The sequence below is a fragment of the Schistocerca piceifrons genome, chromosome 3, assembly GCF_021461385.2.
Source record: "Schistocerca piceifrons isolate TAMUIC-IGC-003096 chromosome 3, iqSchPice1.1, whole genome shotgun sequence".
NCBI classification, from domain to species: Eukaryota; Metazoa; Arthropoda; class Insecta; order Orthoptera; family Acrididae; genus Schistocerca; species Schistocerca piceifrons.
Window position 1 is genome coordinate 719,084,107 of NC_060140.1, and position 13,572 is coordinate 719,097,678.

A 13,572-nucleotide genomic window follows, 5' to 3' on the forward strand; every position below is an offset into this window, starting at 1 on the left:
GTATGCATCTTTCCTTGAGGACCACTGCTAGATATAGTTTGTTTTCTCTCAGCACGATGGCATCTGCTAGCAGGACAATGCAACTTGTATACGTGCATGGCTCGAAGAGCTTACAGTACTCCCATGGCTACCAAACTCACTAGATTTAAATCCAATCGAGAATCTGCGTTCGCGCCATGGCTCCGAAACCGAGAAACCTGTGCAATGCACATCCACATCGGTTTTGGTACTTTCCAGATTATCGTTGACTTTCTTCCTACACGCTCGCAGCGGTCCGCGCTGCAAAAGGTGATTAGTCAGACTTTTGACAGGTAGCCACATTAATGTGGCGGGACGGTGTATACGTCCTCTGACCACCAAAAAAAAAAAAGCTCGCTCATTAAATCGCTGCCTTTCTCGTAAGCATCGAAGTTGATGAGAGAGAAAAATTCACACCGACTTTACCTCAGCTCTCCTCTACAGAGCTCACGACTGCCCCTGTATCTCGCAAGATCTGCCGTTTCAATTCTTGATTCCACGACCTCCCAAAACACTCCAAGTCATTATTAAATCTCATATGAATTACAGCCAGTCATAAGCAGGAGCATAATGTTGGTATTTTCTGTGGTATCACCGCCAGACACCACACTTGCTAGGTGGTAGCCTTTAAATCGGCCGCGGTCCGTTAGTATACGTCGGACCCGCGTGTCGCCACTATCAGTGATTGCAGACCGAGCGCCGCCACACGGCAGGTCTAGAGACACGTCCTAGCACTCGCTCCAGTTGTACAGCCAACGTTAATAGCAATGGATCACTGACAACTACGCTCTCATTTGCCGAGACGATAGTTAGCATAGCCTTCAGCTACGTCATTTGCTACGACCTAGCAAGGCGCCATTACCAGTTACTATTGATGCTGTAAAACATGTACCGTCAAGAGCGATGTTCACCAATTATGGATTAAAGTTAAGTATTCCAACAGATACGTGCTATTTTTGCTAGTCTCATATCCCTGACCTGTTCCAGACCTCACGCCAGCCTGCGTGAGCTTAAACGCGTGCCTTTCGGCTTCCTGTCATAGTGGATTGGCTGTCTTGCCAGTCCACAACATTTTCATTGGCCATGTCCATCTCCCAGCAATACAATAGAACTTCTGTAAGATGCTGCTTTCTGGTAGGACATTTACAAGTTTCTCTGCAACGGATATCAGAAAATACAGGCTGTCGCGAGGAAGCTCAAACCCGCGAACTAACCATGTAGCCTCAGACTACAACCATTGTACGAAACGGCCAGCCCCCACTTCCACGCTGGAGGAAACCACCTTTCACCAGCTACTAACGAGCACACAGGCGTTCCGAGGATATGATACGTTACTAACTTTCCAAAATCGTTCTCCATGAATTTATAATTTCTCAGATGCTGCATAACGTATGTTCAGAATGTTGCAAAAATAGTTTTATAAACCTTGAGGACAAGTTCTTTATACCAAAACAAGAAAAAAGTCACAAATACATTGCAAAACCTCTCATGTGTTTCAATGAATTTAATTACACCCCAGTTATTTATGAATCAGGCACACCCTTGAGACTTATTTACTAATTAATGTACGCAGCGGATCTACTAAGGATATAATTCATTTAGGCCTACGCACTGAATCTGAAAGTGGGGAAATGAAATGACATTTATCATTGAAAAGGATTGAATGAAATGATAAACACAAGATTTAAAAATGGTTCAAATGGCTCTTATCACTATGGGACTTAACAGCTGAGGTCATCAGTCCCTAGAACTTAGAACTACTAAAACCTAACTAACCTAAGGACACCACACACATCCATGCCCGGTGCAGGATTCGAACCTGCGACCGTAGCGGTCGCGCGGTTCCAGCCTGAAGCACCTAAAACCGCTCGGCCACAACGGCCGGCAAACACAAGATTTAAATCCTCTCTATGGGTATTATAAAAGACATTTGGAAAAATAAAGCGCTGAAAACAGTTAAGTGAATATCAGTGTTACAAGTACATACTTTCTGATGAGAATTTCGCACCTATAAGTTGGTAAAGTTACTATGAGAGGTGAAGTTACTTCATGATTTCGTATTTTGCTCTGTGACATATACTGAAACCTTACTGCATAACAATTACAGTGAATGTTTGTCTGCAACAAGAACCTAAGAATCCCAAAGATCTGAAGATGCACTGACGAATATGAGACAGTGGTACCTATCACGAATTTGAACTACTAATTTTTATATGTCGTAGCATTCTGGAGATGTAAGCTACACTTACCATACTTTTCTATGTAATACGTGCATAATGGAGGCATCGCACCTCGCTGGCAGGAAGTGCGGAGCTATGGTTGCTCAGCTGAAGACTCGAACATTATTAACACGAACGTTAAACTAATTCAGCTCCCCTCCATTTGCGTAATTAGAGGTAAATAAATGAAAAGAGATAAACCTAAGGGTTTGTCGCCTTTCAGTGTGCCCGAAAATCCTTCGTTTTCGAGTAATTAATGGAAGTTCACGTTCAACGACTATGCAGGTACAGCACAACAACTTCACTTATCTATGCATCTGTTTGACTCGTTGTTTGCTAGTTGGTTTTGTGTTGTCATGCAGACTTGTACATTTGTCACTCGTCGCTCTTTAAAGTGCCCGTTGTGCACATGTACTACAGATAGGGAGTAAACTGAAAGTGTTCTATTCAGACATGGCAGGATATTCCTTTCCTTAGCAGACAGACATTATTTTTATGTACGGTCGCACGAATGGTAGTGAACACAAGTGTTGCTGTATCAGATGCCTATTCCAGACCGAAGAGAGCCGAGTCATCGAATCTTTCGTTCTTTGTATCGTTGCGTTGCCAGGATCCGTAGCACCACAGACTACGGATCGAGGAAGACCACGTGTTGCTCGTACGCCTGACCATGAAGAGCACGTTCCACGGGCTATCGAAAAATCAAGGCAAGTGGCCCAGGCGTGGGCAACAACTCCAAGTTCATGGAGGAGGATACTTCGCGAGAAACTAATGTATCCGTATCATCTTCAGCGCATAAAAGGCCTTAGGCCTACCACTCACCCTCCACACAGGAAAACGTTTGCCGATGGTTTGTTGCATAAACTGCCAATCCCTTTTTTGTCTCTTTACTTTTGTTTACAGGCGAGACAAAGTTTGGAAGAAAGCACATTCGAGCCGATCGCAGTCTTAATGCTACAGTACAGGCTATACAACAGCGTCAGTTTAAGATTAATGTGTGAACTGGAATTGCAGCTGACTGTCTGGTAGGACCAGACGTTTTCCCAGCACGTCTTACGGTACTGTTTTCGGGGACTTGACTTGTAACACCCTCCAAGCCCTACAAAAAGATGTATACCAGCAAATAAGAAGAAATGTCTAGTGCATGCATGATGGAGCTGCAGCACATTTTAGTCCAGTGTTTGAGTTACACTGACTGGCCTCTGCCATGACAGACGGATAGGTAGAGGAGGACCATCACACGCACGTTCCCCTGAACTCAGTCCTTTGAATTATTATCTCTGGGGCAGCCTGAACAAATGGTGTATTTAGCAGACGCTCCGGAAGCAGAAACATCTTCATCGACGTGTCGTGGAAGCCAGCGAAACCATTCAAAACCGCCAGGGGGTATTTGAAAGCGTGTGACAGTTGTAACGCCGGAAATGCATATACTCCTATTTCCATCTATTGTACTATTATTTTTTTTCCTTGTTTAATTACCTCAAGATATGACATTTCTGTCTCTTTATATATTGTAATTGTTTTACTGTTTGTATATATATATTTATGCACTCATGTCGATGTATAATTGGTTTGTTTCGTAAATATTATTTGTATTTTACGCTGGGTCTTGCCTAGGGAAAACTGCTATCGAACGATTACGTCGATAGGTCGTGTGACGAATCAAAGTGTGTAGGATCTTTGGTAGTGTTAACTCTGCCGCGTGGAGCGCGGGCAGAACAGTGAGAGTCTGGCGGGAGTAGCGAGTGGAGCAGGTGTTGTGTGACGCTCCCGCGAGTTGCCGCGCTTTCGGGGTTTGGCAGCATGTAATTGCGCTCGACTCGCGATGATAGTTTCTGACATGGTGTCGCGGACGGGAAGCATTAGCTGGCGTACATCAAGAGCCCGTTTCGCCTGGTGACCGTGTCGAGAAGAAGGCGCGCCAACATCCAGCTTCTGCAACAGCGACGGCCGACAATGAGTGACTGTCGCCACCTCCTCGATCGACGGCTTCAAACCTTCAATCAACCAACAAGGAAGACTAAAAGCACGTAAAGTTTCAGAACTGTATGGCAGACCTCAGCTTTTCAAATTGTTCCATTTGCCTTGCAAAATTACAGCAACTTAGCATGAACCTTTGTTGCTCATTGTCCCAATTGCATTGCCAAGCAGGGTCCCTTCCTTTTCCGAAATGAACCCGAGTGTCGTTGAAATTCAAACGCCAGCATTAAAATAATATAATTAGATTTCACTGCTTTAATTTCAAAGTTCAGTAGCTGGCTACAATATTTAGATTGCACAAGCACAAATTTAGAGTGCGAGTTTTGTTACCGTATTTTAGTTACCTGTGACTGCAGCTCAGCTTGGTACGTACTAAATTTTACTATAGTTAATAGTTCAGAATCATTTAATTCAAGTTCAAAGTTAAATCTCTTGTTTCTAAATTGCGTAGAGTCAAGTTGCTTTTGAAATGATTGTTGAGGTAGTCCAAGACTAACCGTATTTTTCTGGATTTCAATGTGCTTCAGAAAGAAAGCTCACTATTAACTTCAGTCACTAAATTAACTTTCGATTTTCCGGTTTTATTAATTCTTTTGCTAAATTAAGTCAGAGTGTAGCGAAATTTATTACTTCTGACAAACTTTCAGTTTTCACACTACACGTGTCAACCTTCAGTTGCCACGCTTCTAGTGTTAATTATATGTGTAATAACCTTTCTTTTTCAGTTACTATAGTAATTGTCCTTAGGACTGGCGACCGTGATTTCCCCCAAATCTCAAATATCTAATTACCGCTAGTTGATTGTTAACGTAACGGCCGCACATTTACTTTCTTTATTAACTTTACCCCTTTTCAAAATTAATTTCCACCAGTTTCATTTGCATTTTTCCTTTCATTTAGATGTAACCCTTTCCTCCCTCTTTACCGATAGATTAACTTCGGTGACGATTGCTTTTCCCAAATTTCCATTAGGTACACGCGGTTTAATTTTTCACTGTCATTAAGGTCGATAAGTGAGGGGGGAGGTTACACGTGGCGACCTGGTGACAGGACAATCTTCATATTTGAGGTTGTTCTGGACACGAATTTTGCATTGTGCAAATCTCGTAACAAAGTACTGGTTACGAAATGGTCGATACGTCAGCGAGAATATTCGTGTGAGGAATCCTAATTAGAGTTGAGATTTTGCATTTATATTGAAAATTATTAAAATGAGTGAAGGCAACAATTGCCAAAATTTGGTAGACTTGGATACGGAACAATCGGTCGAACAGTGGGAAACGCGCACAGCGGTACCCATTGTTCCGGGGCAGGCGGCTAGCATGAAAGATGCGACCGCCGAAACGCAACAAAGAGCAGAAATGGAATTCCAGACTTTAGAAGATGTTTCGGAATCGGAAGTGAAAATCAAATCTGAATCCCTTGATGACGAATACGGGGGGACAATGAAAGCGGAAGCCGCTATGGAAGTAAAACCGGTGGTTTCCGGGAATTTAACTGATTTATTGAATGTTTTGATTAACGAAATCAAGAGTCAATCGGCAGAAATTAAAGATCAGGCTGCCAAGCAAGAAGCTCAGGCTGCCGAGCAAGCAGCTCAGGCTGCCAAGCAAGTAGCTCAGTCTGAAAAAATTGAACGAATGCTAGACAATCAGAACAAAGCTATTAATGTTGTTAACAACAATGTTGAAGTTGTTAACACAAAAGTTGATAAAATCAAAGACGATATTGTCGTGATTAATACCGAAATCGGTAACCTTAAACAGGAAATGATAGGCGTTCAGGCGGAAATTGCGAGCATAAATACTCGTTTTGATTCCGAAATTAGCAGAATCGAGAAAAGTGTAGGAGACGCAGTTGCTCCGATCATCGAGAATAAGGTGACGGAACAAATTCAATTAGTGAGAAAAGAGGATCAACAGAAGGTGGAAACTTTAAAGGCTTTAGTATCCGAAGTAGATACCAAAGTGACGAAGCAGGCTAACACCTGCGAAGAGAAAAAGAGGGAAGTGGAAACGCTTGCGACAACCACTTGCCAAGTGATTACGAGGGTGTCGGAATTAGAAAGGAAACTTGACGAAAAACAGAGCTATGTACCAATCTGTGCACATAGTTCGGAGTTGTTGACGAAAGAGGAGCGGTTCGGCCCCTTGAAAAAAGGCGGTATACACCCGACGGACTTCATTAAAAATTGTGAAAGAGTTTTACCCAGATCATGGACTAATGAGAGAAAAATTAATGCGGTTATTGATGTGTTGGCTGGTGATGCCAAGCGTTGGGGCTTAAACCTCAACATTACGAACCTGACTTTTGACGAATTTAAAAATTTGTTTCTGGCTGAATACTGGTCAGAGCGAAAACAGCAAAGTGTCTGGCGCGAATTTGTCGTATCGAGGCCTTTCGATGCGAATTCGCGCGGTTCGATGAAGGAGTTTTGTGAGGGCTGGATCCGCAAGTTGGAATATTTGCGTGATCGCCGCACGGAATCCGAAATAGTCTGGGAACTCTACAAAAAGCTTCCAGATGATACTAAACGCTATGTAGGAAGCAATCACAGGACAATCAATGATTTCCTGGAAAGAGTTGAGGACGAGGACAATTGGCGCAATAATTGCGACAGTGGTAGAGGCCGTGGTAACAACAACGGGTACCACCCCAACCATAACAACGATAACCATGGGAATAATGCATACCGCAGCAATAACAATAGTGGTTCGGACCGTAATAACAATCGGTACAATGCAAATAATAACAGGAATGACAGAAACCAGTATCATACTAACGTGATACTGGCTTCACAGAATAGTAATAACGCCAGAGGGTGTGATCAGCCGCCTCAGCAGCATCAGGGGAGCGTATCTGCTGGGACGAGACAGGGAAACCATTAGCCGCGCCGGTGAGGGGCCGACCGGGCGTGGAGAAATTTTGGCGGCCCAATAACAGGAGAAAACCCAGGTGTCGTCGTTATGAAAATTCCGTATGGAATAATCAACGGCGGGAGAGTGTGCCAGTGTTGGGAGAAAGGAGTGCGCCCACAAGTAGTAGATCAGCTGTAGACACGGCAGTAGGAAGTACATTCACTGTCAGTGAGAACAATTTAAGTAGTGTTCCGGAAATCGATTATAAGGTGCCAGCTGTAATACCCACAGCGGAACTGGAGATTGAGTTTAAGAATGATTCGCAATTGTTGAGAGAAGATCAGATGTCGGATAAAACGTCCGTCATCGAGCGAGGGGATGCAGAGAGGGATGAGGTCTGGTTAAGGCAGTTCGGTCGCTTATACGACGAACTAAGAGATTATAGGGGTCTGTATGGGAGAAGTGTTTATGGGGAGCGCGTGCAGTATTTGCCGCGTCTCGTCCCACAGGAAGATAGTATTTGTGAAGTGATTGAAAGTTCTGGCCCTAACCGGCAGACTTTACCAGAAATAGTTGATGTTAATGGGGAGCACGAGCAAGATTCGTCGTGTTTCGTCCCGCAGGAGTTAGATGTTGAAGGAGTAACGGAAAGTTCTGGCCCTAACCGGCAGACTTTACCGAAAGTTATAGTGGTAGAAGTAGCCGACCCATCCGACGCAAACCTCCAGTTTAAACATTGCGAGAGTATTAAGGAGAAAGATTACGAAAATTTTAGTGATAGCCGGACACGATTGGTAGAAAACCACGTAGATTACAGTGTGTATGAGGTTAGAGCTGACGTTATACGGTCAGACGATAGCAGTGTGGGTTGCGCAGATCCAGAGGAAGTAATTTCAGATGCGACTGGGCACATTCCTCGAGGTAGCTTGGCAGATGAGATCAATCTGATTAAAGAGGAATCAACGAAGGTGACAATTAGTGAATTGATAGCAAAGCAACACTCACTAGTTGACGAGTTACAGGAAAAGGTTTCGGTATTGGAGGCGAAGCTAGAGACTAAGCCTCAGGACAAACGTGTTGAAATTAAAACTGTATGTGAACAGAGGCTGAAAAAGCCGCCAGATAAGCCGGATTTAGGATCAAAGCCGGATGGTTTTTTCTGGAATGACCTGGATATAGACGAGGATTTACTGTGGGAAAATAAAGAAACAGTCGAGGACAAGTGTAGACAGATAGTAGTGTCTGTTAATATGCACGACCTACAACTAAACGTGTTGATTGACACCGGTGCAGAATTGAGTGCTGTATCTGGGAAAATATTTGAATTACTGAAAGACAGACCTGGCATCGTAGTTATGCCAGTAACAGGAGTGAAAATTATCGGTGCTACTGGGAAGGCCAGTAAACCGGTCACAAAACAGATTTTTGTCAACTTCGAGATATGTGGGGCACGATTTGAACAAGAGTTTGTCGTCGTGCCAGACTTAACTACGGAAGTAATTATCGGGTTAGATAGGCTGTTAAAGTACCGTGCAGTGATTAACTGCGAAAGCAAAACGTTGACATGTACGTCCCAAGATAAAACAATAGTAGTTAGTTTTGACGAGGCAGGAGACGGTGTGCATAGGCAATACCAGCCTATACACATTGTTAACTGGCCGAATGGTATTGACGTAGGTATGAATTTGAACTACTGTAATGTGAGGAATCTCGGCATTGACAATAGTGTAGAAAGTGAATTGGAAAGTATTGTAGACGGTGTGTCAAACATAACACACGAACAAAGACGAGGCCTGTATGAAGTAATAATGAGGAATAAGAGTGTGTTTTCAGACAAACCGGGTCTTGTGGAAGGATATAAATGCAAGTTGCATGTAATTCCGCACGAACCATTCTTCGTGAGACCGTATGCTATACCGCTGTCCAAAAAGGAAGCAGTGCAACGGGAGATAGATAAGATGATCGAATGGGGAGTGATTGAAAGAAGTACAAGTCCATACAATAACGGTTTGGTCATTGTAGCAAAACGGGATGGTAGTGTGCGTATTGTGATTGACGCACGCACGTTGAATAGGGTCGTTCAACGTGAAACAGACAGACCAGAGAGTATGGAGGAGATTTTGCAACGTTTTCATGACGTTAAGTTCATGACTAGCCTCGATCTGACAGCTAGTTACTGGCAAATAGAACTCGAAGAAGAATCTAGGCCATACACCGCCTTCTTGTTTGCGGGCAGGTGTTATCAGTATAGAGTACTGCCGTTTGGACTTAATATATCTGTGTCCGTGTTCATCAGGGCCCTAGATAAAGTGCTAGGACCGGCTTTGAGTTCAAGATTAACTGTATATGTTGACGACCTATTGTTGGCCAATGCCACTCGGCATGACCATTGTGACCTGTTAGATGAAGTTTTTAGAGCATTGCGCCGTGGCGGAATGACTCTAAAGCTAAAGAAATGCGAATTTGTGAAGCAGGAACTGAAATTTTTAGGGCATGTAATTACCACTGCTGGTATTACGAAAGACCCAGAGAAACTAGAGGCAATAAAGAATTGTCCTCCACCCAAGTCTAGGAAACAGTTAAAAAGTTTTCTAGGGCTCACAGGATTTTACCGTAAATTTGTAAAAGGACAAGTGTTTAATGATGAAAATTTGAATAACCTCTTACGCAAAAATGTTCCGTTTGTGTGGACTGACGGGTGTCAGACCGCTTTCGAGAGATTAAAAGACGAGTTGTTAAGATCTAACATACTATTTCATCCTGATTTATCGCTACCCTTCCATCTGGGAACGGATTCGTCGAATTACGGGGTGGGGGTAGAACTGTTCCAAGAAGTTGGTAAAGGAGAGGATAAGGAACACCGGACGATAGCGTTCGCGAGTCGAACTTTATCAAAAAGTGAGCGAAACTACACGATTTCTGAGAAAGAGTGTCTCGCTATCGTGTGGGGATTCAAGAAGTTCAAGGGTTACCTATGGGACCGTAAGGACCATAAGGCGCTCACTTATCTGAAGGATTGTAAACTACTTCACGAAAGACTGACTAGGTGGTCGCTGTATTTACAGCAATTTAACTATGACATCTGTTACGTAAAAGGGACTGACAATTGCGTAGCGGATGCGCTGTCGCGGTTGCCCGAGTCTAATCAAGGTCTATTGAAAGATGAGGCAGATGGAGTGGTCAAATTGTACTATTTTAAAGAAGTTGAGGGACGTAAATTAATAATGAACATTTGTAAGAATCTACGTCGTCATCAGAACGAGGATGGTTGTTTAAATATGGTGAAAACCCGATATGATGAAAAGAGTCCAGAAGGAGAGAAATTAAGGAAGTATTACAAGATATACGATCATATCTTGTACATACGTAAGGGTGAAGATAGTAATATTTGGCGGGTATGCTGGCCCAGCAAATACGTCACGGAAATAATAGACTACTACCATTTGGCGTATGGTCACTGTGGACCAAAGAAATGTACGGAAAAGCTGAGTGAAGTAGTGCATCTCAACAACATGTTAAAACGAGTTACTGACAGAGTGAAAACTTGCGATTTATGTCAGAAGGTGAAGGTTACCAACTGTACGAGTCGTGGTCCTATGCAAAGTATAAGGCCTAACGACACCTTTGAGTTACTGTGCGTGGACTTGTACGGACCTTTGCCCAAGTCATCAGGAAACTTTGCCTACATTTTAGTAGTGCTAGAAGCTTTTTCCAAGTTCATCAAACTATACCCGATTAGGAAAGCTACAGCCAAAGCGGTCTATAGCAAGCTGGTGAACGATTATTTTGTTCATATTGGTAAGCCCAAGGCGATTCTATCAGACAATGGGGCACAATTTACTTCTAAGTTGTGGAATGAAGGCATGGAAAGTAATGGGGTCGAGGTGATCCATATTTCAGCTTATTGTCCGGCTGGGAATCCCGCTGAGAGGTATATGCGCGAGCTAGGCCGACTGTGCCGTACCTATTGCCATCACAACCATAGGGCATGGGGCAAATATGTAGCAGTATTTGAGAGAATTATGAACACCTTGAGACATGAATCGACGGGATTTTCTCCAGAGGAAATCCAGTTGGATGACAGAAGTAAAAGTTTAGTGGAAGAGATAATCAAATTCCCTCCACGGATTGACATTAGTATTGGTGTGAAAAAAGATCGTTTGCGAGAAGTAATGAAGCTTAAAGCCGATGCTCGCATACGTCGTCATGACGCTAAAGCGCGTTTTGCTAAGTTTGCGATCGGAGACTTAGTACTTGTAAAAGCTCATGAGAAATCGAGCGAGATAGACAATGAAATCTCTAAATTTAAGTTTGTTTATAATGGACCATATAAAGTCATTGGTATACCTCACACAAATGCTTATTGCTTAGAGTATCCAAGCTCTGGAAAGCTGTTAGGTATACGAAATATAATAGATTTGAAATTGTACCAACCTAGGATCGATTAATACCACACAATGGGAAATTGTACAATATGTAAATATAGAGTGTAAGATTTAAGGTTTGCTAGATTGCCATGATTTTGACTGACCAAGAGGACATTAAAGAAGTTGTAATTAATAAGTAATTAATTTTGACTAAATGATTTAAGAGAGAGTGATTATTTATCAATTGAAAAATCCAAGCTGCTAATTTAAGTTTTCAGCTGAGTCACAGTAGATTAAGCAACGTAAATATGATTTTGTAACTAGCTGTAAGATTTCATGAATATGTGTTTTACTAGTCATTGCCGATGTACTTAGACGCTGTTTTGAGTTTCAGGCTAGTACATGCGTGTGATGATGGACAGTGTTGAGTTATCCACTGTGATAGTATTAAGGGACTCCTTGAGATTACTCGGGAGTGAGTTTTTCCTAAAGAATTCAGTGAAACGGACGTTCTGGAAACGCCGTCACAAGGGCGAGTGAGATCAAGCGTGCCGCACACGCGGGCGCAACAATACTGGCGAGGCGAGCCGCTGTCGGCTCTTGTGCCGCTGTTGGCTCTTGTGCCGCTGTCGGCATTCTTTGTACTTGCGAGTACGAAAGGCGGAATAGTTTTTCTTCCCGGACAGCTGATGTGAAAGAATTCTGCTGTCAATATTTATGTTTTTTTCGATCTACTGAATATTATTTTCTTGTTTAGCGTTAAGTGGAATCTCATGACGAGATATTAATTATGAAAAGGTTATGTAAAAATGTGTATTCTATGTAATTAATTATTAATTTGCGTATTTTGATCTACCTGTTTTTATGACCATGTACTCTAATTAATTTTGCAAATAGTATTCCATTTCTCGTAGTGTTACGAATTTTAATGATTTTGGAATAGCTAAACCATTTTCTATATTTTCTATGAATTTTAAAATGTTGTCAACCTGTTTTATTTTGATCAAGATGACAGAGTGGAATAAGATTAGGAGTGTCTCCACTCAATTATTATGGTCTAAAAATTGATTTATGATTAATTAGACGAATGCTAAATTTTGTTGATGTTTTGAGCATATGCATTTCCGCTGTTTCTTTTTTGGGACATTTTCTGAGTCTGTTTACGTTACACGAACATCCTCAGACAATGTGGGGCACGTGTAACGCCGGAAATGCATATACTCCTATTTCCATCTATTGTACTATTATTTTTTTTCCTTGTTTAATTACCTCAAGATATGACATTTCTGTCTCTTTATATATTGTAATTGTTTTACTGTTTGTATATATATATTTATGCACTCATGTCGATGTATAATTGGTTTGTTTCGTAAATATTATTTGTATTTTACGCTGGGTCTTGCCTAGGGAAAACTGCTATCGAACGATTACGTCGATAGGTCGTGTGACGAATCAAAGTGTGTAGGATCTTTGGTAGTGTTAACTCTGCCGCGTGGAGCGCGGGCAGAACAGTGAGAGTCTGGCGGGAGTAGCGAGTGGAGCAGGTGTTGTGTGACGCTCCCGCGAGTTGCCGCGCTTTCGGGGTTTGGCAGCATGTAATTGCGCTCGACTCGCGATGATAGTTTCTGACATGGTGTCGCGGACGGGAAGCATTAGCTGGCGTACATCAAGAGCCCGTTTCGCCTGGTGACCGTGTCGAGAAGAAGGCGCGCCAACATCCAGCTTCTGCAACAGCGACGGCCGACAATGAGTGACTGTCGCCACCTCCTCGATCGACGGCTTCAAACCTTCAATCAACCAACAAGGAAGACTAAAAGCACGTAAAGTTTCAGAACTGTATGGCAGACCTCAGCTTTTCAAATTGTTCCATTTGCCTTGCAAAATTACAGCAACTTAGCATGAACCTTTGTTGCTCATTGTCCCAATTGCATTGCCAAGCAGGGTCCCTTCCTTTTCCGAAATGAACCCGAGTGTCGTTGAAATTCAAACGCCAGCATTAAAATAATATAATTAGATTTCACTGCTTTAATTTCAAAGTTCAGTAGCTGGCTACAATATTTAGATTGCACAAGCACAAATTTAGAGTGCGAGTTTTGTTACCGTATTTTAGTTACCTGTGACTGCAGCTCA